Below are 21232 nucleotides of genomic sequence, written 5' to 3'. Positions count from 1 at the left end.
AGAGGTCCAGTACCAAAAACCTTCCGGAGCTCGTCGGCAAAGGACCGGAAAGATCGACAGGCGGGAGTCCCTCTCTGCCACTCCGCAGTGCCCCACAGACGTGCCCGCCCGGTGAGGTGATTGACGGTGTAAGCCACCTTAGCCTCCTCCGAGGAGAAGGTGAGCGGCTGGAGGGAAAAAATGATGGAACAGTTGCAGAGAAAGGCATTGCAGGTGGCAGGATCGCCGTCATAACGCTCCGGTGCTCCCACGTTAGGCTCCAGGATCGAAGGTGGAATGACTGCGACACCCGCTGAGGCGGACGGCGGAGCAGCAGCGCCCGCCGAGGCAGGTGACGAGAACGTGGCTCCCGGTGAGACAGACGGTGTTAGCCCCAGGGCCTGGGTGCGGGCGTGGAGACTTGCTACATCACACCGAACTTGTGCCAGAACCTGCTGGTTTTCTGCTGCAGCCGCAACGGAATTCGCAACCAGCTGGTCAAGCATGTCCTCCATCCGGGAGATCCGGTGATCAACCTGTGCTGGATCCATTTATGGCCAGATTGTACTGTAACAGGTCAGTGGTAGGACCAACGTACAGCACAGACTGAGACCAGATCAGGAATAGTCTAACAGTTTATTCTGAGGTTCGCACAGAATGGCAGCAATATTCCAGACAAACAGTCTCCGTAAACAGGAATCCCAGGTGACAGGTAGCAGACAAGGAACGAGCAGGCAGAGTAGTCAAGGACAGAAGGCTGGTCAGTTTACCGGGGCAGAGACGAGGAAGACGGGTCGAAGACAGGCAGGGTCGTAACCGAGGAAGCAGTCCGGAGATCAACACGAGAGAGCTATGCATGACACAAAGACAATCTGGCAGAGACTGAGAGGAATGGGAGGGTATATGTACTGAGCAGGCAGGTGATAATCAGGTGAGGAAACACAGGTGATGGCAGTTGCACTGATGAGTTTGGAGTGGAAGGCAGGTAGAGCTGGGCGGATGAGGGGAAAACCAGGAGCGGATTGTGACAGGAAACAACATAATGTTTTGGGGTTTTTTTGTACGTGTAACTAATTCTGCTCTCAGACTTTAAAAATGACCTGTTACTAATTAAATGGTGAATAAGCTAAATTGTAGGTTCATATGTTTGTAAATCTAATAATGATGAAATCAGTGCCCCACCAATCATGAACCTCACCACACGACACTGAGAAAAATACATTATAAACTATCTAAAAGTGTGTCTATACCATAGAAAGCATAACATTGCTGAGTCAGAAGGTGCTTTGTATAATTTTTGTGCATTAGTCCTGCCTAATCTGAACTACTGTTCTGAGGTATGGGGAAAGAAGTACAAAAGCGGTATACAGCGTCTATTCTTACTCCAGAAAAAAAAAAAAAAGTTGTAATAATTCTTTACACCACCTATTATAGACTACACTCAAATTAATTAGGGTAACTCAGTCCACTCAGTCTTGGACTGGAAACCAGATTTCTTTCTTGGACTGGGCATGGGTTTCTTTCTGGATTTTGTGTCAACGTGGCTATCTTGTATTTCAATGTTTATGAATAAACATTCATTCATTCATTCATTCATTCATTTTCTGCCGTTTCATTCGCCGTAGCGAGTCACGGGGAGCTGGAGTCTATCCCAGCTGACACAGGGCGTGAGGCAGGAGACACTCCGGGCATGATGCCAGTGCGGAGCCACACACAAAGACAAACAACCATGCATACACACTCACTCCTACGGGCAATGTGGGACCGGCCAATCAACCTGAAGCACATGTTTTTGGAGGTGGGAGGAAGCCGGAGAACCCGGAGAGAAACCACACAGACACGGGAGAGCATGAGAACTCCGCACAGAGCGGGACTCCAACCCGGACCTTCTGTGTTGTGAGGCGACAGCGCTAATCACTGCGCCACCGTACCGCAGATGAATAAACATGATTTTCATGATTTTCTTCTTCATCGCCTTCTTCCCCTGAGCTTTTTTCTTCTTAGTTAACACTGGCAGTCCGATGATCACAGTGTTTTGAAAGCTTCTATTAAATAAAAAGTCTGACACATATATGGCCGCCATCATTTCTACATGAGTGTTGGTGTGAAACTCTGTCTCGGTTTTCATTTAGAGCCGACTGACCACGGAAAGCCGGAGATATGATTGTTTACATTTGATCATACATCTACATGTGCAATCAGACGCCAGGTGCTGTGTTTCTGTCCACATAGTCGCCATGTTAGAGATGAAACTGGTTTCGCTTTTGTGTATTTACAGTCAGTGACACGTCATCAGCATGCAACCAGTCAGTAGTGATCAGAGAGATCGAGAAGATCTTTTTTAAAGACAAAAAGGAGGAGATCATTGAATGTTCAGCGGGTTGTGGAGCTGTTTTAGGGTGAGGAAGATGGCAAAGTTTGATTTTATATTCATGACAAGATAACCTGGTTCAGCTGCGGAGTGATGAATGTCCACTTGCTCAGCCACACCATCACTTGGACCCCTGGATGAAGTTTGATTACATCTTAATTGTTTCTCAACGTATATTTGCACTAGCTGAGGATGATAAGCTCTCAGTTATTTTACAATTTGTTTTGAAGAGTTGCAGCTAACGTTCTGTGTTGGTTTAGACTATGTGTCAAACTCAAGGAACCAAATGTGGGCCGCCAGATCATTTTAAGAACATAAAAGATAAGAATGTCTAAAAATAAATAGGTCAAAAGTGTGCTTTGACCAAAACTACATTTCCCACGATGCGGTAATTCAGCCCATTTTAACTTTGACAAAAACTTTTTCATCAAAGTTAATGTTGTGACTTGTGTTTGATGTCATTATTTTTTTTTATTCATTGATACTTTGACCCTTGATTGATGGAGTTCTGAGGGTTTAATAACCTGACAAATTACAAAGATCTATGTTATAACAGAGAAACTTTTTTTTTTCTGTGCAACTGTAATTTCTGCAACTAGTAATAATGATAAGGGAAGTCAGAGTTATTTAACATTAAAGAAGAGTCATATTTATTTTACATTACATTATTTTACGTTTAGTTATCATTCAATCAATCAATCAATCAACTTTTATTTATATATGCTTAATCACATCTGAAGATACTTCAAAGTGCTCAACAGATAGAAAGCCAACAGTGCTCAAGTTACAGCTGGCCTTTTGAGGACAGCCATTATATCGATGTGGCCCTCGGTGAAAATGAGTTCATCACCCCTGGTTCAGTGTTTCAGCTAAAAGTGAAAGAAGAATGCATGGTTTTATTGAAAATATTTCAATCAATTAATCAATCAACCTTTATTTGTATAGCGCTTAATTAATCAAAACACTAGACATTTCACTTAAACAGACAGAGAAACCCAACAGGACCCTCCAGGGCAAGTATAAGCAACAGCAGCGGGGACAAACCTCCTCATTGAGGAAGACACTCCGGCCAGGACCCAGACTCTGGAGGGCGGTCATCCGCCTTGACCGGTTGGATGGGAAAGGAAATCCAACAAAGATAGACATAGGGCAAGGACAAGAGAGAGAGAGAGAGAGAGAGAGAGAGAGAGAGAGAGAGAGAGAGAGAGAGAGAGAGAGAGAGAGAGAGAGAGACAGAGAGAGAGAGAGAGAGGGAGAGAGAGAGGCAGATAGGACAGACAGAACTTCAGTCACAGTCGAGCTCTAGCTGCTCAAGTGGGGGTGGGATTCTCAGGCCGTTGGATTTCCTGTCTCCTATACTTTTTCCCCACCTGTCGAGCAGAAGCACATAGACAGTGGCAGTATATTGAACAATGAGTGTATACACACACACACACACACACACACACACAAACACACACACACACACACACACACACACACACACACACACACTCACACACACTTGGGATCATTTTCTGCTAGACTTCCAGTACAAGCCATGCCTGCTTGTTTCTGGGGTTGGTTAGCTGGAGCATGAATTATTTGCCATGCCACGACAACCCCTGGTAATACGATGAGAGCACAGCTGACTGGGCTAATCACACACTCTCTAACACAGATCTACATCTGTGTACACACTAAGTTAATGTCGCAGATTCATGTCATATGCAAAAGAATGCTAACGTGAAGCGATGCATAGTCACACAAAAATCGCAGCAGACCACGCACAGAGGCAGACTGCTGCTGAGATGAGAGCTGACAGCAACATTGTGAATAAGCTTTTAGTCTGGGTGCGGCTGGAGTCAGGAGACATAACATTTACAGCCATGCACTTTCAGCATGAATTACAATTAGAACATGCAAAAATACTGTTTGTATGTGAAGGCATCCTGTTGGACAAATTGACATTTGACGACGGACAAGCCAGTGCACTGATTTTGTTTTACTGAAGACGTATGGAAACACTTGTGCACAATAAATCAGATAACAGATTTAATTTCAGAGGTTATCTTGGCCTGCAGAGCAACCAGACACGAGTTAAATATGCATTTCTGAATAATGCTACTTTCAATTCTGTTGTTATTTCTCAGTACACAAGCACCAACTGATTATTGAAGTCTTGTCATTGTAACTTTTTATTCCCATTCTTTCATGCTGACTCTCATAATATCATCATGTGTTCACACAGCGTACACTGTGCACAGATACAGTCTCTGAGAGAGACTGTGGGGAGAGACACTCCAGTTTGTACAGGCTGCCACTCTAAGATAACTGAGCAGGCAACGACTGTAACATATCTCTAAAATATATTAATCAAACAGACATTTTCCAGGTTTCATTACCATCACAGTAAAAAAAAACAAAAAACTGTTGGAACTAGTAAATATTCCATTTGTTTGGTTGCTGTAACAGCTATTTCTTTGTTTGGCCACAAGGGCAAGAGTCTACCCAGCTCACTGTGGGTGGGAAGCAGGGTTCACCCTTAATAGTTTGCCACTGAAGGGCCAATACATTGAAAGACAAATAACCATTCACACTCAGATTCACGTGTGGTCCTCACCAATTCCTCGCCTCTGCATAGTAACCCTGTTTATATAACGCAATCATCAAAACTTCAAATAAATTACAACAGACACCACTACCGTCCCCCTTTTAAACGATTGAATCATTCACTGCAGCCTTTGGGTCTAAGTGCAGACCCTATCTGAGGAAGGTACACCTGGATTTCAGTAGCAACTAAGCATGCATTGGTGTTGGGTTCCCATTGCTCTGGCTGCTCTGGTCCAGCAGTGACATTGGACAGCTTCATTTGATTCTTTTGCAAATGGTTGTTGTTCATCCCAGTAGAACAGAAATCACATCTAAGGCAGTGACTCTGACAGGAAAACAACCAAACTAGAGCTGTAGGTATCCAGGCGTGTAAAGGACATCCATCTGATAAAGCAGGATGTGTGTACCTACTATGGTTCTCTGCATCATGTGTGATGCTTGCATATTTCCTTCTCAGTGAACCCTGAGGGGAACGCTGGTCACCTGACCTGTCACATGTAACATTTCATGCACAGAGTCCACCCATGAACCTACCAACACCGTTATGTCAAGTGTGTTTTACAGGAGGAGTTATGAATTTAAAGTCTTCTTTTGTACATATTATGAAATACACATATATTGTAGATTTTCTCTTTCGTGTATGTTGTCTGAGTGAGCTTTCGAGGTCAAGAGTTTTGGTTATGAACAAGGAAGAACCCAAGCAGGCCTGTTTATTGGGTTTTAATTGTATTGGGTCAGAAGTCAGCTGAAACAGGTAGGTGGTACAGACTATATTCTCCAATTAAGGAGAAACATTTAAGTTGGAAACAGGATCATTTTTTATTGACTTCTTTACCTTAGTACCATCATCAGGTGTGATGTTGAATACTAGAACCAGGGATCTCTGCAAATGTAAGAGCAGCTACTAGCATGTTTGTCATTATGAGCACTTGGCAGTTTGACTTGCTGTGTACTGTATAGCTTCACAGAACTTCATTTTGTCAGTATATGGATGTGTAAACATTTTCAATAATTCATTTTAAATTTGACTCTGATGGTTAAGTAATTGCCCTTGATTAATTATTTAGAGAGAGAAAAAATTCTTGGATATGCTTCATGCATTTGTTAATGATCCAAAACTTGTTCATACAATGTGTGCCATGTGGAAGTACTAACAATTACCGTCAGTTAAACCCAGAAATGCGTGTACTTCTTAACATTCTCATTTTTCTTCATAGCTGTGTTGTTGTCAAGTGTATCCGTGGGAAGCACTTGCACCTTTTTTATTGATTATCACCTCATGGTATGTAAAAGTAGACATGCAGATTCACATAGATGTGCACCAACACACTTGACAATGTTCTGGAAGTGAATAAATCCCCAGTAGACGGTAACAAGTAGCTCTGTCAACAGAAGAGAAAGGAAGAGACATCTAGTAATGAGACCTGTGTACAAGAAGTCAACATGCTATACATGTTCAACATGTTCAGAGACACAAATACAGTAATACACTTACTATCAAACCTACAAAAAAATTGCACATTACACATGTAATCACAAGTCTTCATAAAGGGGACAGCAATTTGAATTGATTTAGACGTACTGAAAACAAATGATATACAGGTAGCTGTGAAACAAAGGAGTATATTAATGTAGCTGGTGCTGGCAGGGCCCAGAGGAGCAGGCTTTAGTCATCCTGCCTCGACTAACGGCTGTAATATCATGGCAAGTAGGGAAATCCTTCATTTAATTGTCAGCCAGAAAATAAATTCACTATGAGGGGAATTCCACTACTGAGAGGTTTCATTCTGCCAACACAGCAAATGTAAACTCATGAAAAGGTTGTTTCTAAATGGTCAAGCTTACTGACAGAGACAAGATGCGGGTTTCACCAACGGGGGAAAGATTATATCTAGTAATATATATATATATATATATATATATATATATATATATATATATATATATATATATATCCCCACCTCTATATTTGAATAAGCTCACTTGAAAACCTCACGCTGTCACCTTCCAGCATCTACCTGTAAGTTGGGGCTGCTAGCCGAGTTAGCTCTGGTCTTCACATTTATCCATGTCTCTCACTAACGGAGCTGTTTTGTCTTCGTCAAACGTAGCGGTACATACAGTATATACAGTATATTATATTATTTGATTGTGACAAACCTCACTTTGTCGTGTGGGGAACCCCAATACTTCATTCACCAGGACCGAACTCACAAAGCCGGCGTCAACCCGGATTGCCAGACCGTAACACTGAAGTGGCCTTCGTCTCAAACAATGATTTGTCTCAACAAAACTACACTGCCCTTGAGCAAGGCATCTCTCCACTCTCTGCTCCCCGGGTACAGCTTCCCATCAGTCTTAATCAGCATTTCTTATCCATTGGCCCTTTGTGTATTGTGTTGGCTCTTATGTGTGTGGAAATTAATGTCTCAGTCTGAGGTACGCAAATGTTTAGTCTTCCTCTAAAAGTCCATCCCTTGTCTTTTTGTTTAGGACACAGTATGTTATATGAGATGCAATGCTTAATCTTGTTTAAGATTTGAAATATTGTCAGCTAAATATAGAGAAAATATTAGACTACAACATTTTCTGCATTCTCAAGCCCTGTGGAAAAAGTTTTATTATGTGGTTATACATTTTTCCAAAATAAGAGCTTTACCACCAATTTCACTGAGACTCTTTGTAAATACAGATTCCAATTACAAGATTGATCAACCTGGGGTGTTTGTTATAGAACTGAAGTTTTGGAATTTGTGTTGGTTTTGGTTGAGGGTCTGAGACCCCGTATGGAGCTGAAGAGTCAAGTTCTGATAGCCTGACTTGTTAGAATGACAACACAACCAATGTACTAGTTTTTATCGTCTCTGGATAGACAATTTATTTTACTGTCCTTTTCTGATATGCAAAAATAAAGACACAGTGTTGGTATTGTTCCACTATGGTCTGTTTATTTCATTGCTATATTATGGTGTGATTGCTCTGCCATAGTCAAACCACAGACTAATCAGGGGATGATAAATCATTTCATTCATTCATTCATTCTTGATTTTCAAATTATTCACGACATTATCTGTCTACTATCAATGAAAATGGAGTTCTCCATGAAAAATGTCCGATTATTTCACATCCTGGCAATGCTATCATGCAGATTTTTGCCCTTGAATTGATGTAACAACACAATCTAACATTTACCTCCAACGCTAAAGAAGACATCATCTTCACTTCTATCACTCCTGACCTCACTTCTTTGGCACAGCAACACAGATGATTAATTTTATTTGAAATGATGAACATAATATAGCATAATGCTTTGGCTTTTCAGATTTTTACAGCTGAGTAGTTTTAACTTACTTTTGAAAAATGTAACCTTGAGAAGAGCGATAATAGCCAATGTGTTTTCCTGACTGATAGAAGATGACGATGTCCAACTTGTGATAGTTAGAGCTCTTTATACAATAGAAGTCAGTTTGCCCTTGACTACCTGAATGGCCTGTCTATTTCAGCATCCCATCCTTCTGTGATTTATAGATAAGTTTTATTTTTAAATGATTTATTTTAGGCTGAATGGCTCTTCCGATCAAATAGATAAAAGGATCAACAGAAGTGTTTTAGGCCTCCAGGTCATGGTATAGAGAACACCAGGGTATCTCTCTCACTAACATTTAACTATTATACTGAAGGACTCAACACCAATGAATGCATTTTATTTTCTTTATTTCCTGAACACACCACACACACTCTTTCCTCATATGACATAGAAGCTTCACTGGTTGTGTGTCATTAATGAGTCATACGTATCTACAGGCAGAACTCAAGTCCACATATTATGATTTAAAATCTTACATTATTGTACGATTTAAAAGTTACTTAGTGATTTTGTTATCTTAGCCTACATATTTCTTGAATTAAACCACTTTAATTTAACAGATAACATATTTTATCGAGAAATGTTCTCCTTAATTCAGTGTTTCTTGTGTCTTATCCATTCTTTCTTTTCAGCGTTATGAGATTTCAGAAATGATTTTCTTATCTTTCAATAACTCGTTCCTTATTTAGTTCATTTCTATATGTCCACACATATGTGAACTTGATTTTCATATTGTATTTTATATTTTTGTTTGAAGTGAAAGTAAAATAAATGAAATCATCATCTTTAGGATCCTGGGGGACTATCCCAACTGACATTGTGTAGGTGGTGGTATAGCATTTCTGTAAATCATTTGTACGAATGCTTTGTTCCAAATCATCTATTCTTTGTTGTTCCTGTTCCAAGACAATGATTCTTCGGTCTTTTTCCTCCATGTCTTTCTGCATTTTCTTCATTTTGTCCTTCATTTCTACACCGGTTTTAGCTTTTCTTCCAACTTTTTATCGAAGTCATTCCCTAACTTATCAAAGTTGCTCTTTAACTCACTCTTTAATTCTTTCATAGAGACCATCTGGTCTTTAGTATCCTCCGATTTTCCTTTTGGTTTCGTCATTTTGCAGAGGATAAGTGAGAGTCAGTCTGGGTATGAGTTAGAGAGATAGCAACAACAGGAGACAAAAGAAAGATGTCTGCTCCCATTGAGAGCCGGAAGGATCAGTCTATCCAAAGTATATCAAGGCCTTGATTCGATTTTGCAATCAAGGATTGCTGATTCCATCATTTGCCTCGGTTTCACCCCACTAAACCTCTGCTTCTGATGGGGCTCTTCCTCACCCTGTAGGGTAACTTTGCACTCAGCAACTGTCAAAATGACAGCAGTTCGCTCCAGTCCATTATTCAGTTTGTCTTTTAGAAACCTAGAGGACACACAGATGCTGCTGACAAAGTTTTCCTTCAAAGAATTTACTGCTCATTTTCTACTTCTGAATATACCTGGTAGCACTGTAACAATCACAGTGATACAGATAGAAGCAGCACATCTTTATTAGGTGTGTTTCCTGTTTAAGTCTCTTTCCCTGCTTTAAAACAATAACCTTGGAAAGCATTTATACACTCTACATAATGTAGGTAGAATTATTCCTTTGAATGCTCCAGGAAATGCTTCACACTTTCAGTATATCATTGCTTCATCTGACACTTAACATTTCTCATGTATTCATTGTATGCATGATTATTATATTTTGCCTTCTCTCTTCAAGACCGTACATTTTTAGAGTGATTTGTTTCTTAATCCTGCCTCCACCTGAAATATTTTGACTCGAACAGCCACATTCCTTTTAAATCATCCATGTCCCTTCTGCTGCTTTCTCCAGGTGAATGATGTCGGCAGCAGGATGAGGTAGGTATTCCTGATGTCTTTCCCCCAAGTCAGAGTTTGTAGCTCCTCTTAATTGAATTCAGAAGTGCTCTCAGACTTAACATGTTATCATGGCACAGCAGTTCCTAGTATATGAAACAAGGGGGTCTAGCATCCACCCTGGAGCTAGACCTGAAATAATTGATGCCGATGCCCCAATCATCATTGGGGTCAGGTGCACTGACATCTAGAAGAAAGGTGAAGAGTGGAGGCATCAGGGGCTAAGTTCTTAAGACATCCGACAAAGCATCTCTTGGATATCTGCCGTACGACGTCTGCTCCAGCACAATGGAATCAGTTGTGTTTAGTCAAAGCATTTAAATCATTGTGTAGCTTCTGGTTATTAAGGTCTTGTTTTGTTTGTTTTCCCCTGTTGTGTCATTGCTTGTCTGTTCCCACTTGTGAAAGTCTTTATTTGTTTCAGCTGTTCCTAATTACAAGTATTTGTTTTCCCTTTATCCATGCCATCCATGTCATTTTATTTCCATCCATCCATCGCAAGTTATTCTGGGCCATGTCGCCCTGGCAACAGGCTAAAAAGAGTACAGTGTGCCCTCGCGCATCAACACTCGCAACTTCACCTCATCGTGGATTTTTCATATGTAGTCATGTGATACCGTATGCGCATTCTCTTGGCTAATGACATCTGGAAGTGCACTACGTTCTGTGAGTCCCAGAACCAATGCACTTCTGTGAGACACAAAAGTGCTTTAAACAGTCTATCAGAGTTTTTTAAAGGTAACACAGATAGAATGTGGTTTAATATCAGTATGGTGAGGGTTCAGAAACGTTTAAATTACCGTAAATAATAAGATATATAGTTTTTTCACTATATCACAGAATTCGATATGTGCATGAGGTTCCTGGAACACATTAAAACTATTTTGTTCTAGTTTCACTGTTCAACTGCCACATAATTCCACTGTGAGGCCTAACAATGCAAATATTTGAAACATAATCATTACGATCCGAGGCTACAATGGTAAAATTACATGTACTTTATTACATCAATCCCAAATGCAAACAGGACACTATGGACAGAACAACAGGAACAGAGTTGGATTATTTGCTTCTGCTTGTGCTCAGAATGTTGATTTTATTAACACTAGACCGGTCAGGGATGTTCTACTACACTGAGGATGAATTAATCCAAACTGTAGGACAGCAAACTTGGTTATACAAGAACCTCTTTTTGAATATGATTTACTCTCCCTTATCTCTCTGTCACTATGTTTCTCTATTACATTTAATCCTTTAGCCCTTCTTCCTCTTTGACCCCCTTCCATCCATGTTAATAACACTCATGTCTATATCCAGACAGGACATGCACTATTCTCCCATAAACGTAATTACTTTTCCCTTTCCCCCATGTCAGTGAACTGACTGCATTAAGATTGACCAAAAAGTCAAATGTGAAATCAGCTATGAAGACACACAGTTGCTAAAAATGCTAAAATGGAAAGATCACACACGTTTATCACACATACAGTTTTCTGACGACACTTTATCAAGTGAACTCTTCTGCTGCATGAATACCTTATTGACCATTACACAAGAGATGTTTTTTGAATGTCCATGGTAGAAAACAGTGACTTGGTGGTAAAACTACAACACAAAAGTGTTTGTTTGTAACTAATTTCATTACATCAGGATCAGATGTTGTAACAACGTCTAACCCCAAAATTTCAGACTGATATTTCTAAGCCGTATTAATTACTAATGTTGTGACTTAAATGACTTGTTTCCTAAGTTTTTACACAACGATGAAAAAAAAATCCCTTTCCTTCTAGAATAATAATAAAAGACAACTGCGTCTGAGTCTTGGTGCAACAATAATAGTTTATCAGATTCTGGGTTGGTGTTTTGAATTCGTCTGTTCAGCTTCTTTTGGACAAAATGTTCCTCTTATAGCTCTGAAACAAATAAGTGTAGTTTAATATGGTTTGGCCCTCATACACTATAATTATTCTGTCATCATTTTGAGTGTACATGTTGACTTTTGTTTCCATTTTGGTTTGATAGAAACATCCAGTGCTTTATTATTAAAACTTTCCAAGAGTGCTGAGATTAACGTTTTTTGTTTTTTTTCTTTCAGCAGAAAATATGTCTTGTTTTTCATTAAACTGTCTCCACATGGGGGAGGACTACAGTCAGATTATTACTCAACTCTTAAAATTGTCCCGACTTTGTGCTTTATGTCTTCCAAGTTCTTCTGGCTTGTGCATCCAACATCTTCTAGCACAAGATATTGATATTTTGATTACAATTTTCCATATGTGACAATTTATTTATGTTAAAATCTTGGAATGTTCTCTTATTCCTGTACCTATTTTTAAATAATTTGTCATATATACAAGTCAGCTTCTTTGGAAGCAAACATAAAGAATGTTCAGATTTATAATTTACAGATGCTAGAAAAATGGCACCAAGCATTGTCATTTTGTCAGCGCTATATGCTGATGATCATGCTCTACTGCATCACTTTGTACCCTGGCTAAACAAAGACGCAGCTGTAATTCAACAAGCATGACATGGTTTAGAGTTTCATTGTAATGCAGCGTGCAAAACTTTCAGCCTGGGCAATTGAAGAGGGTTTTTTATTCATTCATTCATTCATCTTCCAACCCGCTTAATCCGCTAACGTGGGTCGCGGGGTAGCCAGTGCCTATCCTGGCAGTCTCAGGGCGTGAGGCGGGGGACACTCTGGGCACGACGCCAGTGTACCGCGGAGCCACATAGAAACAAACAAGCATTCACACACACACACACTCACTCCTATGGTCAATTTGGGACCGGCCAATCAACCTGAAGCGCATGCTTTTGGAGGTGGGAGGAAGCCGGAGAACCCAGAGAGAACCCACGCAGACACGGGGAGAGCATGCGAACTCCGCACAGAGCGGGACTCGAACCCGGGTCCGCCGTGTTGTGAGGCAGCAGCGCTAACCACTGCCCCACCATGCCGCCCTAGGGTTTTTTATCTTCTTTGCAATTTTGTAACAATGTGTTTTGCATTTATTCATTTATGTATTTTTTACTATTGATTCCAGAATCCCTGAGAGCTGGATTCATCCACAATATAGACAATGGCAATTTTCAGTGCCTAAGCTGAAGATACTGTAGATTCTCATCATGACAAGACAAGTACAGTAGGCAGTTGTCAGGGTAATGGATAAAATAATGTGTGTTATGTGACCATCTTTGACAGAGGAACTGAAAAGTGCAGGGCTTAGTTTTTTGTCGGGCTCATGAGACTCATAACTCAAAGGAGAGTATTCAGTCCAATATTTGAAGGTGTGCTGTAGGTCAGCGGTCCCCAACCTTTTGTGCCACAGACCAGTTTCATCTAAGACAATATTTTCATGGACCGGTGTTCATTTGCTCAATAATTGTTAATGACGCCAGGACAGCTGTAGTCTAATAATAAATTGTCCGCAGTGGTTTTATGTAAAATGTAGACATCAACAGACAATAAACAAACTTTTTTTTCATAAATTGATAATCAACATCTCTATTTTGTCTCTGTAAACGAAATAATTATAAGAAATAATTACATTAAAAACTCAATTCAAGTGTCTGCACTGATGAGGTTTATTTTGAAATTTCACGACTTACAATCAGTGCATTCAACGCAGGAGAAATCCAATAGAAAGGTGAACAAGTCAATGAAATAATAGTAATTACAATAATGATAATTAGTGGATGGGGACCGCTGGTCTAGGGGTAACGGAGACAATGACCCCTGAAGTGTGTTCCATAGGTCTGCTCTACTCCAGTTTGGTTTAGTTTTCGGTCACGGCAGAAAATCGCTTCACAAAGACAGGAGGTTGGAAATGGAAGCAGGGTTTTCCATCCTTTTTGGGCGATCTCAGGATAATCTGCCTTGACTTTAATCCAGAACACTGGTGCATTTATGGGCGCTTCATTGTGTGTGTGTTGATAACCTGTCACGTGACCGAGACCCGTCAAGAGGGACAGACACATGAATTAGTCAGTGCGTCATTCCACACAGACGTCACTTTTCAAATTTAACGTCTTTCAGACTCCAAAATAAATAAAACGGAAGTAATGTAAATAAGTTCTTCTTTCTGAGCGGCCCGGTACCAAATGACCCATGGACCGGTACCGGTCCGCGGCCCGGGGGTTGGGGACCACTGCTGTAGGTGATTGTTCCCAATCCTTCGACTTATGCATGTGAGATGTTGAGGAGGAGGAAAGTGGCTGCTGCACACCTCTGATACCCTAGTGACAAGTGTAATTCTAATCCATAGCTGATGGTCATGATGTGGGTGAAACAAAACCAAATTCATCAGGAAAATAATAATTATTTTTCCTGCAGCAATCGCCGAGCAGCAGGAAGGATGAAATGCAGCATGCACCCAGAAGGCACAGCAAATTATTTCAATTACTGATTTAAGTATCAGAATACTAGCAGGATCTAATATTGTGTGTGCTTCATGGAAACAATCAGCTCAATTAAATTGTCTGGAGGTCTCAGCTGCCCTTGTGATGAACATTAAAGCGATGAGAGGTGAATTCCAATGCCCATGAAAGCTAAAATATCCTGGTGGCTGGTAGATTAAGTCCAGACCTCCTCTCTCACTTGTTTCTACAGATGATTCTTGAAGGAAGTAGGACATAGTTCTTTACATCTAATGTCACTATTTGACAGATGATAAGGGTTCCATCCTTTTCCTGCTAGGCTACGCCCACTAGCACCTGAATAAGGGAAGCACCAAAGTAAGAATTCTCTTCCGGGACTTCTTGAGCTCTTTCAAAACCACCCAGCCATTTTTGCTTCAGAACAAACTGGACAAGATGTTAGTGGACGTCCACCTGGTCTTTTGGGCCTACAGCTACCTCCCTGATAGGACATGAGGCTGAGGGACGTGGTGTCTGACACTGTCTGCAGCACTGGAGCCCCCCAGGGCAGGGTGGTGGTCCCTCTCCCCTTCATTCTGTACATGTCAGACTTCTGCTAGAACTCTGAGCTAATTCCCCTGAGGGAAATAATTAATAAATCATGTTTAATCTAACCTAATCTAATGCCAGTTCATGAGTCCATGTTTGGTCTATGCTACAGATTGTTATAAATGTAGCCGCAAGAGGACACAAAGCAGTGTCTTACTGTGCCGGTCCCAAGCCCGGGTAAATACAGAGGGTTGCGTCAGGAAGGGCATCCGGCGTAAAACTTTTGCCAAATCAAAGATGCGAATTTTGAGTTTTGAACTGCCAGGCAGGAGGCCTAGAGGAAGACCAAAGAGGAGGTTTATGGATGTAGTGAAAGAGGACATGAAGGTAGTTGGTGTGAGAGAAGAGGATGCAGAAGACAGGGTTAGATGGAGGACACTGATTCACTGTGGCGACCCCTGAAGGGAAAAGAAGAAGAAGAAGCTACAGATTGTTATAGTTAAAAGATATGGAAATGAATAAAAATGAATCAACACCACAGGAAATGCTTTACGACAGATGTAAATTCCTGAAAGGAATTTTAAATTTTATTGAATGAAAATGAAAAAGGCCCATGATTTGTGTTGTTGTAATGGTCTCAATCACCACACCCACTGTTTCTGCTTTGGATTGTCTTGGTACGTAATCATCCCATCCTTCAACTGTCTCCACATCTGTCTTGATCATAAATCTGAATTTTCACTGAATCCTTGTGGATTAATTAATTAATAACATACATGTAGAAATATGTGGGCATTGTTTTCACAATGAACACAGGTATCTATTTTCAAATTTAATGGGAGTACAGTAATCCCTCGTTAGATAGTGAATGTATTGGTAGAAGGATGCTGAGTTGTGAACTGCCAGGCAGGAGGCCTAGAGGAAGACCAAAGAGGAGGTTTATGGATGTAGTGAAAGAGGACATGAAGGTAGTTGGTGTGAGAGAAGAGGATTCAAAGGACAGGGCTAGATGGAGGACACTGACTGGCTGTGGAGACCCCTGAAGGGAAAAGCCCAAAGGAGAAGAAGAAGACTGTAATCCCTCGTTTCTCGTGGATAGTGCTTTCGAGAATCACCCGCAAATAACGAAATTCTGCGATATAGCGACAAACTATTTATTTTAAAATTTACGGTGATTTAAACATTTATGAACCCTCCCCATACTGATAATAAACCACATTATGTCTGTATTATATTTTCCCACACTCTGATAGACTGTTTAAAACACTTTTGTGTCTTTTGGAAGTGCATTGGTTATGAGACTCATAGAACGTAGCGAAAAGAAACACTCGCACACTAGTTTTTCTTTAATACACAGAAGTGTGCTGCGTTTTGTGAGTCTTGGAACCCAGTACACTTTCGGATGCCGTCAGCCAATGGAATGCATGTACGGTGTCATGTGACTACCTACTAAAAATCTGGGATGAGATGAAGCCAGGCATCTTGAAGCGCTAATCAATCAATCAATCAATCAATCAATCAATCAATCAATCAATCAATCAATCAATCAATCAATCAATCAATCAATCAGTCAGACAGACAGAAAAACCCAACTGAACCCTCCAGAGCATAAGTGACAGTGGCGGGGAAAAACTCCCTCATTGAGGAAGAAACTCCGGACAGGACCCAGACTACTTTGGGCGGCCATCCGCCTTGACCTGTTGGGTGGAAAAGAATTAAAAGGAAGATAAGAACAGGGAAAGAGCAGGTCCACAGTGGATGGGTGGATGAGGGGTGAGCCTAAGAAAACCTGTGAGGACATAGTCGTCGTGCCAAAGTCAAGCTGTCTTCCTTGTACTGTAACCAGAAGTTGATGATGGCCAGATCAAATAAGTGCAGGATTGTGCGAACAGTCCACTTCTTAGTGCGGTTGGACATTCTTTAAAAGCTGAGCATTCTATCACACATATCAACACCTCCCATGTTGATGTTATACTCTGCCACCACTGCAGGTCTTTGCACTTGAAGATGTCTTTTGTCCTTCTGTGACCATCTGGTGCAGGTATCCTGTGGTTCTATTACATGCACTGTGGATGCCATGAGTACGGGTTTTTTGTCAGTCCATTTTACCACAGCCACCTCAGCAGGCTTCCTTGTCACCATTGCGGAGAATCCTCTCCCTTTTTTTTTAGTAGATCTTTATCAGAAGGAATGTTGCATCCCTTTGGGACTCTATTTTTCATCAGTGTTCCATTTGCAGGCAAGCCCTTTTCCAGCAATTTATCCAATAGTTTGATTGAGGTGAAGTACCTAGAAGGACAGATATGGATAAAACAAGTTCCATAAAGTTTCCTGTTCATATCAATACCACCAGGGTCATCATCATCCTCTTACCTGTCAAAGCACATGTAAGTTCCCCTGGGAATGGACTCAGTCAAGCGAAGAACTGCATTTGCTCCTATTCAAAGTCCTGTGTCTCTGCCAATGAAGGTGTTCTTTCCTTGGTAGACTTCAAAATCCAACACAATTCCAGTTGGAGTAGCAAGAACAAACACCAGTTGGATTTGGCTTCCCAGGAACAAATCGATGGACCATTTATTCATCAACGCAAACTTTTGCTGGCCTGGGGAGGTTTAGGCATCCATTTTGCACCTTCTTCAGAAGCGGGCTGACTCTCCAAAGCAGGTTTTGCTTCTTCTCTTCATCTGTTATTTCAAGATCCTTGGTGACTTTGAGAGAACATCTGATCTTGAAAAAGCGATCCCTTGTCATGGACTCAGCAAGTATTGGCACTCTTGTTTTTGTGGCCCAGTACATTTTGAATTGTGGACAGCCAAGACATGCCATGTACACTGATACTCCAAAGAAGGCTTTAACCTCCCCAGGTGTTGTGTTTAGAGTGGAGCCTCTCAGCTGAAGATGTCTCTGATTTGTATGAAAAGACATATCCTCAAAAACTTTGTTGTTGATGTACTGATTGAGATATTTTGATGGCGGCCAGTCCACACGATTTGAGGCAGTACTGACTATGACATCTCTGGTGCCTTCCAACACAGGCATGAATCTTAGGAGATGGACAAAGAAATATAGTTAATTTCTGTAATTAAAGTATTTTGGCTGTTTGCTTACCTTAAAATATTTCCTATTAACAACATCAATCCATCTAAAACAAAACATCTCAGAAGCCTACGTGTTAGTCCTGGCCCATAGTGGACGACAAACCCTTGCCTCTGTTACTTTGTCGTCCTCGTTTCAGTCGACGACTCCTCCTCTGCACTGTCAACCTCACATACATCTATGAGTCCCTGTGGAGCCTCATCATCTGACAAGTCTATGTCTGAATCTCCTTCTATAATTTTGTTAAGAATTTTCTCTGCTTCAGTCAGTGAGCTGGCTCCTATCGTATTGTGAAAAAAAGGTGGAAAAAAAGTTAGCATAGCCGGATGTCCTCTGTGGAGCACATACACAAACAAGGCATTTTTCATGTGGAAAAAATAATTACACTGCTCAGAAAACTCACCTAAACTATTCCTAAGATATTTACTGGAATCAATCTGAATATTTAACTCACAAAACTCATAATTACACTAATATAAACTTACCTTTCTTCTTCCCATAAAATGTGCTTACTGCGATGGCTGCCATTTTGAAGAATGAAAAAAAGTATTTTGTCAAGATCCCACCCCCACACATGTGATATCATTGGAAAGCTCTAGATGTCCTCTGTAAGGGCTAGTATGATTTAACACAATACCATCCATGGTTTTAGAGATACAGACCAAAAACTAATGTACCCCAAAGAGGACAAAAATGAATGGCTGGGTCTCAGGAAGTTTTAAATAGTGAGAGGGTGTCTGCCTCCCGAACCGATGTAGGGAGGTGGTTCCACAATAGAGGGGCTGGGCAGCTAAATGCTCTAGCCCCCATCCTACTTTTGTAAATTCTAGGAACCACCAGTAGGCCAGTATGTTGAGACCGTAATGCTCTAGATGGATTATAAGGAACTAAAAGTTCCTTCAGATAGGTCAGTGCCTGGCCACGAAGGGCTTTGGAAGTGAGGAGGAGTATGTTAAAATCTATCCTACCTTTCACAGGAAGCCAGTGCAGAGAAGCCAACACAGGAGAAATATCGTGTCTGGTACTGGTCCTAATGTGTGATGGATTACTGTATATAAGTGGGTCCTGCGTGACAAATGTTATTACTAATTGCTGTCACTAATTCCAATGCCCCCATGCATGTGTCAGTATTTGACCAAACACCTTGTGGTCCAGCCATAAATCTATGGTGACATCTTCCAGGTTCCCACTTCAGGCATTTATGACACAAGGTTGAGGTAGTGCTCCAGCACGACTTCTTATGAGGCTGTTCTTGTGATCGCAAGTAATGACTACTGAGCGCTACCTGTTTAGTTTAGAGGTGCGAGCTCTTTTATTCCAACTGACATCAGATTTTTTTTAAAATATAAAAATATCAAGTATTATAGCTGCCCAGTGACAGAATGTTGTTTTGTTTTTTTTCTGACAGACTGACAAGATGACTTCACCAATGTGTCTGCAATGTCAGAACGGCAACAGGGATTTATGGTCAGTAAGAGTCAGACTATAAATGATAATGCAGTCCTCTGCTAGCCTACAAGGACACTACACTACACACACACACACACACACACACACACACACACACACACACACACACACACACACACACACACACACACACAGTGCATATTGCTCCTGATTACGTTTTCTTCAATGACACTGGTACATCTACATCCAGAGAGTAAATCACGTTGAAGGATGGTGACTGTATTTTGTGCAGTAAAAGCAGACGGACAAACGGGGGGAGCTAGTGACGTCCATTTGATGTCCCAACGGGGATCCGGACTGTTTGCAACAATTGTGCCGAAAACTGTTTCATTACTCGGCTCCCCATTCATTGGGAATGTGGGCGCCCTCTTTGGCAGGGTGATTGTACTGCAGCCACACAACGGTCAATGAGCCCAGAAAACAGCGCTTTGACGTTTCCTGTATTGTATATATTTTCTGAATAAAACAGCATATAATTTCATTCAACGTGTTAATCCTTGCGTCCTATATTGTAGCCTTATATTATAGGAAATTGATTTATCATCATTGATCCTTGCAGGGTTCAGTAAAGCAATAACATATATAGATTACATGTTCATGCATGTATATCAATATAAATATATACATGTGCGTTGGTGTCCATCAGTTACATAGGATGATTAGTGTCACTAGAATTAAAACAAGGTCTGTGTTGTGAGATAAAAGTCTGAATTCTGAGATGTCATCACAGCAGCTCCACCGGCTTCATTCTCATGTCTGGATCGGTAACGCCTCATCATTGATGACGTGTTGTTACTGTACGTCAGGTGCTGGAACAAAGAAAACACTTCACCTGTAAATTAAAAATGACGTGTGTTTATTATTTTCTACTGTACAACAGAGCCTGAAAGTAAGTTTCTTAGAAATTAAAATCTACTTTGTTTGGATCTGGTTGGATCCATTGTAAAGTAATTACGACGCAAACTGTCGGCAATCAGAACGCTAAAGTGATCAATTGAAGGGGTATTGACACAACAGGGAGCATACTGCACTGTTTCATCCATATTAACACATCTGGGACCGGCTGGTGTTTCGGATCACCCATTGACCACTAAACTGGTTCACCTGGTGAATGTAGCACCAGTGTGTCACCTGGTGTACGGGGCGTTTAGTGTATTGGAGCACTTGGTTTGCCAAACGTCATCAGTCACGTGGCTTTCCCATGTTTGACATGGGAACACCCACCGAGTCCGGGGCGTGTATCGGATCTCCGAAAGAAAGCGAGCATCACTAGGTGGAGCTCCTCGTCCTCCAGTGCGAAACCAGGGTGTCTGGGGTTCATTCTGAAGGAAAGCATAAATGGACAGTTCAAAACCAATCAGCTCACATTCCCTTTGACATCCTTCCATGTTGAATCAATTTTAATACTGCAATACATTGGGAGGTTTCCTTCTACGTGGGACAAGTGATGGCATCTTGAGTCACATCTCATCATTCAGAAACTTAATGTAGGCAACAGCTGAAAAAAAACTATATTCACCCCCATTTGGAT

The sequence above is a fragment of the Antennarius striatus genome, chromosome 10 (genome assembly GCF_040054535.1).
Source record: "Antennarius striatus isolate MH-2024 chromosome 10, ASM4005453v1, whole genome shotgun sequence".
Classification (NCBI taxonomy): domain Eukaryota; kingdom Metazoa; phylum Chordata; class Actinopteri; order Lophiiformes; family Antennariidae; genus Antennarius; species Antennarius striatus.
This window is presented reverse-complemented; position numbering follows the sequence as displayed.